This window comes from Cervus canadensis, chromosome X, assembly GCF_019320065.1.
Source record: "Cervus canadensis isolate Bull #8, Minnesota chromosome X, ASM1932006v1, whole genome shotgun sequence".
In the NCBI taxonomy this organism is placed as follows: domain Eukaryota; kingdom Metazoa; phylum Chordata; class Mammalia; order Artiodactyla; family Cervidae; genus Cervus; species Cervus canadensis.
In genome coordinates this window covers 85,104,864-85,112,975 of record NC_057419.1, presented here as the reverse complement: position 1 = coordinate 85,112,975, position 8,112 = coordinate 85,104,864, and positions in this window count along the sequence as shown.

The following is an 8,112-nucleotide window of genomic DNA, read 5'->3' as shown; positions in this document are numbered from 1 at the left end:
ACAATTGCATTATCTCCCACGCTAGTAAGGGTATGCTTAAAAATCCTGCATGTTAGGCTTCAGCATTATGGGAACCAAGAACTTCCATATATCCAAGCTGGATTTTGAAAAGGCAGAGGAGCCAGAGATCAAATTGCCAACATTCACTGGATCACAGAGAAAGCTAGGGAATTCCAGAAAACCATTTATCTGTTTCATCAACTGAAAGGTTGTTGCTGAACCACGCAAAGATGCTGGGATTCTTGGCCTCCGGAGGAGAATAATTCAATCTGGGGCCAGAGATGAGGCTTGATCACTCAGAGCTTTTGTGTAATAAAGTATTAAGATATAAAGGAGATAGAGAAAGCTTCTGACATAGGTATCAGAAGGGGGCAGAAAGCGTACCCCCTTGCTAGTGTTAGCCATGGAGTTATATACTCTCTAATTAGTTATTGCAGTTAATCAAAAGAATGTCTGGAGGTTGTAAAGACCTCACTAGACCTACTCCCATAATTTACACCTTAAGATAACAGTATTAGCCAGAAGGTTTTTTCCAGAGACTGTCCTCAAGCAGGATACATTATTGTTATATAATCCTAAAGAATGTAGAGGGACAAAATTTTTGTCCTTTCTTCCTCCTTGAGAATTCCAGACCCCTCTCTCCTTGGGGACCCCTAGACTTCTTATCAGCCTGCCTAGGAATTGACTCTCTCACAACTACCTAATATCATACACAAAAATAAACTCAAAATAGATTAAAGATCTAAGTGCAAGATTGGACACTATAAAACTCCTTGAGGAAAACAGGCAAAACATTATTTGACATCAATCACAGCAAGATCTTTTTTGACTCCCCTCCTAAAATGATGAAAATAAAAACAAAAATTAACAATTGACACCTAATTAAACATAAAAGCATTTTTATAACAAAGGAAACCATAAGCAAGATGAAAGGGAGAAACTCTCAGAATGGGAGAAAATATTTGCAAATGAAGCAACAGACAAAGGATTAATCCCCAAAATATGCAAACAGTTTATTGAGCTCAATAATAATAAAAATAAAATTCAATAAAAAAAATGGGAAGAAGACCTAAATAGAAATCTCTCCAAAGAAGACACACAAATGCCAAAAAAACACATGAAAATATGCTCAACATCATTAATTATTATAGAAATGCAAATCAAAACTACAATGAGATATCACCTCATACTGGTAAAAACGACCATCATGAAAAATCTACAAATGATAAATGCTAGAGAAGGTGTGGAGAAAAGGTCACCCTCTTACACTATTCATGGCAATGTAAATTGGTGTGGTCACTGTAGAGCATAGTATAGAAGTTCTTTAAAATCTAATCATAGAACTACCATATGATCCAACAATCCCACTCCTGGGAATATACCCTGAAAAAACCCTGTAACTCAAAAAGACACATGTACCCCAGCAGTCACTGCAGCACTATTTACAATACCCAGGACATGGAAGCAGCCGAGATGTCCATCTACAGATTAATGGATAAAGAAGATGTGACACATATATACAATGGGATATTACTTAGACATAAAAAGGAATGGAATTGATTGAGTCAGTTGAAGTGATGTGGATGAACCTAGAACCTGTCATACAGAGTGAAGTAAGTCAGAAAGACAAAAACAAATATTGTATATTATATATATATATATATATATGGAATCTAGAAAAATGATACTGATGGACCTATTTGCAGGGCAGGAATAGAGGTGCAGAAGTAGAGAATGGACTAGTGGACTTGGAGGTAAGGAGAGGAGGGTACGAGTTGAGAGAGCAGCATTGACATATATACACTAGTGGGAAGCTATGTAAAATAGATAACTAGTGGGAAGATGCTATATGGTACAGAGAGCTCAGTTCAGTGTTCTGTGACAACCTGGGGGTGGGGGGGTGGGAGGGAGGCTCCTGATGTAGTGGATATATGTATAGACATGCCCAATTCACAATGTTGTACAGCAGCAATGAACACAATAGTGTTGTATTCTAATTAAAATGAACGAAAGCTATGAAGTTCACCCCAAGTTATTGGGCCATATTTAGAAGATTGAGGGAATGTTTAAACCTAGGAAATTTGCTGAAAGTAGTGCAAATTTTGGTGGTAAGCAATTGTGAGGACACTATTGCTTATTGTTAGAACTTTGCCAAAGTCAATTAGGAAAAGAGACAGCTAAGAAGATATCTCAGATGTTTTAACAAGAGAGAAACAAGACTATATGGTCACTGATGCAGGCAGTTGGAAATAGGAATTGGTGGTAGGACATAACTGAAATTCTGTTTGAGTTGTTCCAATTTTCTCAATAAAATAAGAAACAATATTTTTGGCCAAGAATGGGTGAGTTAATTATCTAGAAGAGTAAGAGAGAGAAAAAACACAACAGAACAAACAAACAAGCAAACAAACAAACAAAAACACTCATATGATATGGTTGTTAAGGTCCACACAACCTTTCACGAAGTGAAAGAACAGCAACTTAAAGTTACAGCATTTAACAGAGTCAAGCTTTCATATTTTATTGGTATTCTTTTCTCCTTTGACTTCTACAAAACTACACTTGCTGTTTTCTCCATCTTTATTATCTCTACCTCCCTGTCTCAATTTGTCGTATTAATACCTGTTTTATCATCCATATCTCATCTCACCTCAAATGTCTTCTCTAAGAGGCCTTCCCAGTTTGTTGAGAGTTTAGCTAAACCACTCTATGATATAGCAACATCATCACACATTTTGCATAGATAAGTAGCCTACAGGGACCTTGAACTGACACTAGCCTCACTCACAAGTGCATACCTTAGACAACAAACAGCCTTTAGAGTCACAAGTGTTAAGTTCCTGATATGACTTCCCCAGCACCTCTGGCAATTAGAGAATCACTCCTGCCTCCCAATTCCTTTTCTCATGCACCCCTTAGGTAGGACCACTGTGGAACTTGCCAAAACTCTGGTGTCTTTTTTTTTTTTTTCTTTTTTTGGTTTGAATTGACCAGTCTAGCCTTAGTTCAGGAATCCCCAAAACATTCCACCCATGGACCTTAATAAGGGCAAATGTTTCAGGTGCTGCTGCTTGCTGTCTGCCTGTACCCCGCCCTGCCCTTTCTGTGTGAACCCTCAAGATGCTCTCTATATCTTCCTGGGCCTTTGAGTAACAACCTTCTATATTTCATTTTCCCTTGTGATCTTCATTCAACTAATGGCCCACCATTTGGCATCCCAAGGCTTTATCTAACAAATGTTAGTTTAACAAAAGTCACAACAGAACTGGTTCTAACTAAGCCAAATATATTCCACTTAGTTTAATTTATTCGTTGCAATTCTGTGGCTTTCACCAGTGGTTTCTTCATTAGGGACATGTGACCTCATTTTGGCCAATAAAATAGTCAATTGAGAGGTTCCTGAGTAATATTTTTTTTTCTCCTTCTTGAAATATGACATTCCTTCTTATTTCTCTGGATGTTGCTGTATCTAGATGTGGCAATGAAATTGCATCTGCCTTTTTACTCCCAGCCTGAGAATGAAGCTAATAATAGAAGCTAAAATCAAAGGAATAAACAAGGAAGCAAAGTTAGAGCCTAGATGTGCTGCATCTGAAACTTCCTTGCCTTAGGATAGATATTGTGTTAAGTCAAATAATGAAATTTCTCATTTTGAAGTTATTTGAGTCAGGGTTTTCTATTACATGAACCTAAAAGCATCTTAATACACATACCTTGTTTGATTTTCCTCACTTATCACTATCAGCATTCTCTAATGAATGTATGTATATTCTTATGTATTGCCTATCCTGTATGTCATTAGATAACCAGCTCCAGAAGAGCAGAAATCATTTTTCTTCTCATCATTGTGTTTTCAGTGTCTAGGGCAGTGCTTTCCACATCACCAGTTCAGTTTAGTCATTCAGTCATGTCCAACTCTTTGGAACGCCATGGACTGCAGGGTGCCAGGCTTCCCTGTCCATCACCAACTCCCAGAGTTTGCTCAGACTCACATCCATCAAGTTGGTAATGACATCCTACCATCTCCTCCTCTGTTGTCCCCTTTTCTTCCTGCCTTCAATCTTTCCCAACATCAGGATCTTTTCTAATGAGTCAGTTCTTCCCATCAGGTGGCCAAAGTATTGGAGTTTCAGCTTCAGCCTAAGTTCTTCCAATATATTCAGGACTGATTTCCTTTAGGATTAACTACTTTGATCTCCTTGCAATCCAAGGGACTCTCAAAAGTCTTCTCCAACACCACAGTTCAAAAGCATCAATTCTTCAGCACTCAGCTTTCTTTATAGTCCAACTCTCCCATCCATACATGACTACTGGAAAAACCATAGTGCTGACTAGATGAACTTTTGCTGGTAAAATAATGTCTCTGCTTTTTAATATGCTGTCTAGGTTGGTCATAACTTTTCTTCCAAGGAGCAAGTGTCTTTTAATTTCATGGCTGCACTCACCATCTGTAGTGATTTTGGAGCCCAAATAAAATAAAGTCTGTCACTATTTCCATTGTTTCACAATCTATTTGCCATGATGTGATGGGACCATATGCCATCATCTTCGTTTTTTAATGTTGAGTTTTAAGCCAGCTTTTTCACTCTTCTCTTTCACTTTAATGAAGAGGCTCTTTAGTTCTTCTTCACTTTCTGCCATAAGGGTGGTGTCATCTGCATATCTTAGGTTATTGATACTTCTCCCAGCAATCTTGATTCCAGTTTGTGTTTCATCCAACCCAGCGTTTTGCATGATGTACTCTGCATATAAGTTAAATAAGCAGATTGACAATATACAGCCTTGACGTACTCCTTTCCCAATCTGGAAGCAGTCTGTTGTTCCATGTCAGGTTCTAACCGTTACTTCTTGATCTGCCTACAGATTTCTCAGGAGGCAGGTGAGGTGATCTGGTAAGGTGGCTTCCATGTCATAAGCTCTCATAAATACCCACTGAAGTATAAATTCTTTCAAGCCTTTCTTATTTCCATCCCTGCCTCACGAGTTCATTCTCTAAATATTCGTTCCTTTAAGTTCTTTCCTTTTCTGCTTTCTTCCTCAGCAATAATGTCCTAAGTGTAAAACTTTAGTTGTAATATGATGACCATGATCTACTTATGTGCTTGAAAATGCCTCAAGGTCAATGGCATGAGAGGCCCTTTTGTTTTTCAGGTGACTAACAACCTCATTTCATAAGGTAGTTAGATTTCAAGTGTCTCAGGGCTGAGGCACCCTCTCTAGGGACAGACTAGTGTTGACTAGTTCATTTCTGTTTATTTCACTTCACCATTGAATGGAAAGAGGTAATAGCCTAGTAAGGTGAATTATATATAGTTGTCACTCCAGAAGAATTTGTTTTTCCTTTTTTTTTTTTTTTTAATAATTTAGTTCCTCCTTTCTTCATCCAAAGTTCATAAATCACATATTGCCTTGATTCCTTACAATATACCTATATTAACTCCATTTTACAAACAAGAAAAATGAGACTTAAAAATTATCCCTTGGTAATCTAGCTTTCAAGGAAAAGAACTGAGATTTGGGCCTAGATTTGTGTGATTTTAGAATTAAACCATATGCAATTGCTAGAGGCAGACTGAATTCTAGTTCAACCGACCTACATGTTGATAGAACAGACTTCTCTCAGAAGTTGAATACTGAATAGAACAACACTTCATTGGGCCTGATCTTGTATGACAGATCTTAGTTAAGGCAGTTTTTAAATTAAAATATTTATTAATCAGGGTTCTCCAGAAAAAGCAGCATCCATAGAATACACACACACACACACACACATATATATAGAGAGAGACAGACAGACAGACAGACAGAGACAGAAGCAAAGAGGTTGATTTTAAGAAATTAGCTTACACACTTCCGGAGGCTAGCAAAATAGGAAGGTATGCTGGCAGGCTGGAGACTCAGGGAAGCAATGGTGTTGAACCTCAAGTCTGAAGGTGGTATACCTACAGAATTCCCTCTTCCTCAGAGGAAGGTCAGGAGTTTTTCTCTTAAGGCCTTCAACTGTTTATATGAAGCCCACCCATAAAGTAGAGGATAATTTGTTTTAACAAAGTTTTCTTATTTAAAAGTTAATCTCATTAAAAAAAAAAAAAAAAAGTCCTGACAACAACATCTAGACTGCTGTTTGACAAAATATCTGGTACTGTGATCTACCCAATTAACACATAAAATTAAGCATCACAGAATCTCAGTACTTTGCCTTGATTACCTACCAAATCTAATTGCTGGAATCAACTTTGTTATAAAATCTAGTGTGAAATATTTTAACCAGAGACATAGGCAATAAGATTTTCTAAATAAATGATCCATTTCCTGGATTTTTCCACTTGTTCAGCAGCACACTATAGGCAAGTATATTAGGATGATTGAATACTTCCTCCAATTGGATGTCTGGCAAGACAAGTACTTTGTATCTTTATTGTTTATATTTGAAGTTCAACTTCTTTCAATGTCATTCTTGGTTAAGAAATAGACTTGTGTGTAAGAAAATCTTTCTTGACAACTTACTAGAGACAACTAGGTAAGACTAAACCTCTTTGGGGAGTTGATGGCTGATCCTCTAAACAAATGCTCCCTTCAGGCACATAACTGAATTGCAATATGTAGGACAATGATGTTAAGTACGGGAAATGGGTAATGCATGACTTAGGCTGTTAGTCTCATTGCATTTGACCACATGAATGCTTTCACAGAAAAAATATGCAGTGACACGCATTATCATCTTTGTGCTAAAAGGCATTCACATGTATCATCCAGGGTTTGTTTTTTTTTTTTTTTTCTCTTTCTATGAATAAAGAATGCAGTGGGGAAAATTTACCTTGGGTTATTGGAGAGTAATTTGCTCTATAAATCTGAACTGTTCTTATAGAAGCATTCTAAACTGAAAGCTGCAATTTTTTTCTTTTATTTTATGAAAAATCACTTCCCTCTCCCAAACTGAGTGTACTGTTTAGTAATACATTTTTGTAACTTCCAGATATATGGTGTCAGAGAGCTAATTGGTTTAGGTGTAAAATTTAAAAAAACTTAAGAAAAAGGCCAGCAGTTTTCTCTCACTAGATAAATCTTCAGTAACATGTCTCCCTTGAGAATATCTAGTGAATATCCCATAGTAGATAAAATTGAGCTCCAAAGCACCAATCTATCAAATAATAATCAGTTTATCTACACTTCTTCACAAAGCCAAAACAAGTTAGAATCCAGCAATTTTTGTTGCCAACCTCAGAAATGAGAGATATTCAGCTGTTGTACTTGCTCTCTACGTGTCTAAGCACTCAGTGTCTCTACTTGCCATTATAAAAGGTAAAACTCAGTTTTCTACTTTCTTCTGTGTTCCTCTTTTCTGTGTGCGTTTACTGTTCACATGGAATACTTCACTTCTGGTACTTCTAGTCACAAAATGTGTGGAAGGTATTTTTCTAGACTAAGCAATTCTCTGTGTGAGACACCAGCTGGATATGCTACAGTTCAGCTCGGTTCTGACACTAACTATCCAGGGATAGCATTAGATTTCTTAAGTTAAATCTTCAGTCCTACAAGACTATCTCCCACCCCCAACTTTAGACAGCAATAGTAAACACAAGTTATTACCTGTTCTTCTGAATGACCAGCTACAGATTGGAGGTTCTTCCTCCTCAGGCTCCAATTAATTTGCTAGAGCAGCCCACAGAACTCAGTGACACACTTACTTACCTTTACTAGCTTATTAAAGGATATGATAAAGGATCTTCTGAACATCCCATTGAAAGAGATGCAAAGAACAAGATATGTGGGAAGAGAACAGAGCTTCCATGCCCTTCCCAGGCATACCACTCTCCTAGCACTTCTGCATGCTCACCAACCTAATCATGCTTAAGTTTCTATTGAGGCTTCATCACATAAACATGACTGATTATTAATTCCATTTTCAACCCTATCTTTTCTCAAGAAAATGGAGGTGAGAGTGAGGCTGAAAATTACAGGCTTCCAATCATAGCTTGGTCTTTCAGGTGACAAGATCTCACTCAAGAGCCATCCAGGAGCCCACTCAGAGTTACCTCATTAGAACAAAAGACCGTCTTACTACTCAAAAAATTAGAAGCCTTTCAGGAGCTCTGTGTCAGGAACCAGGGT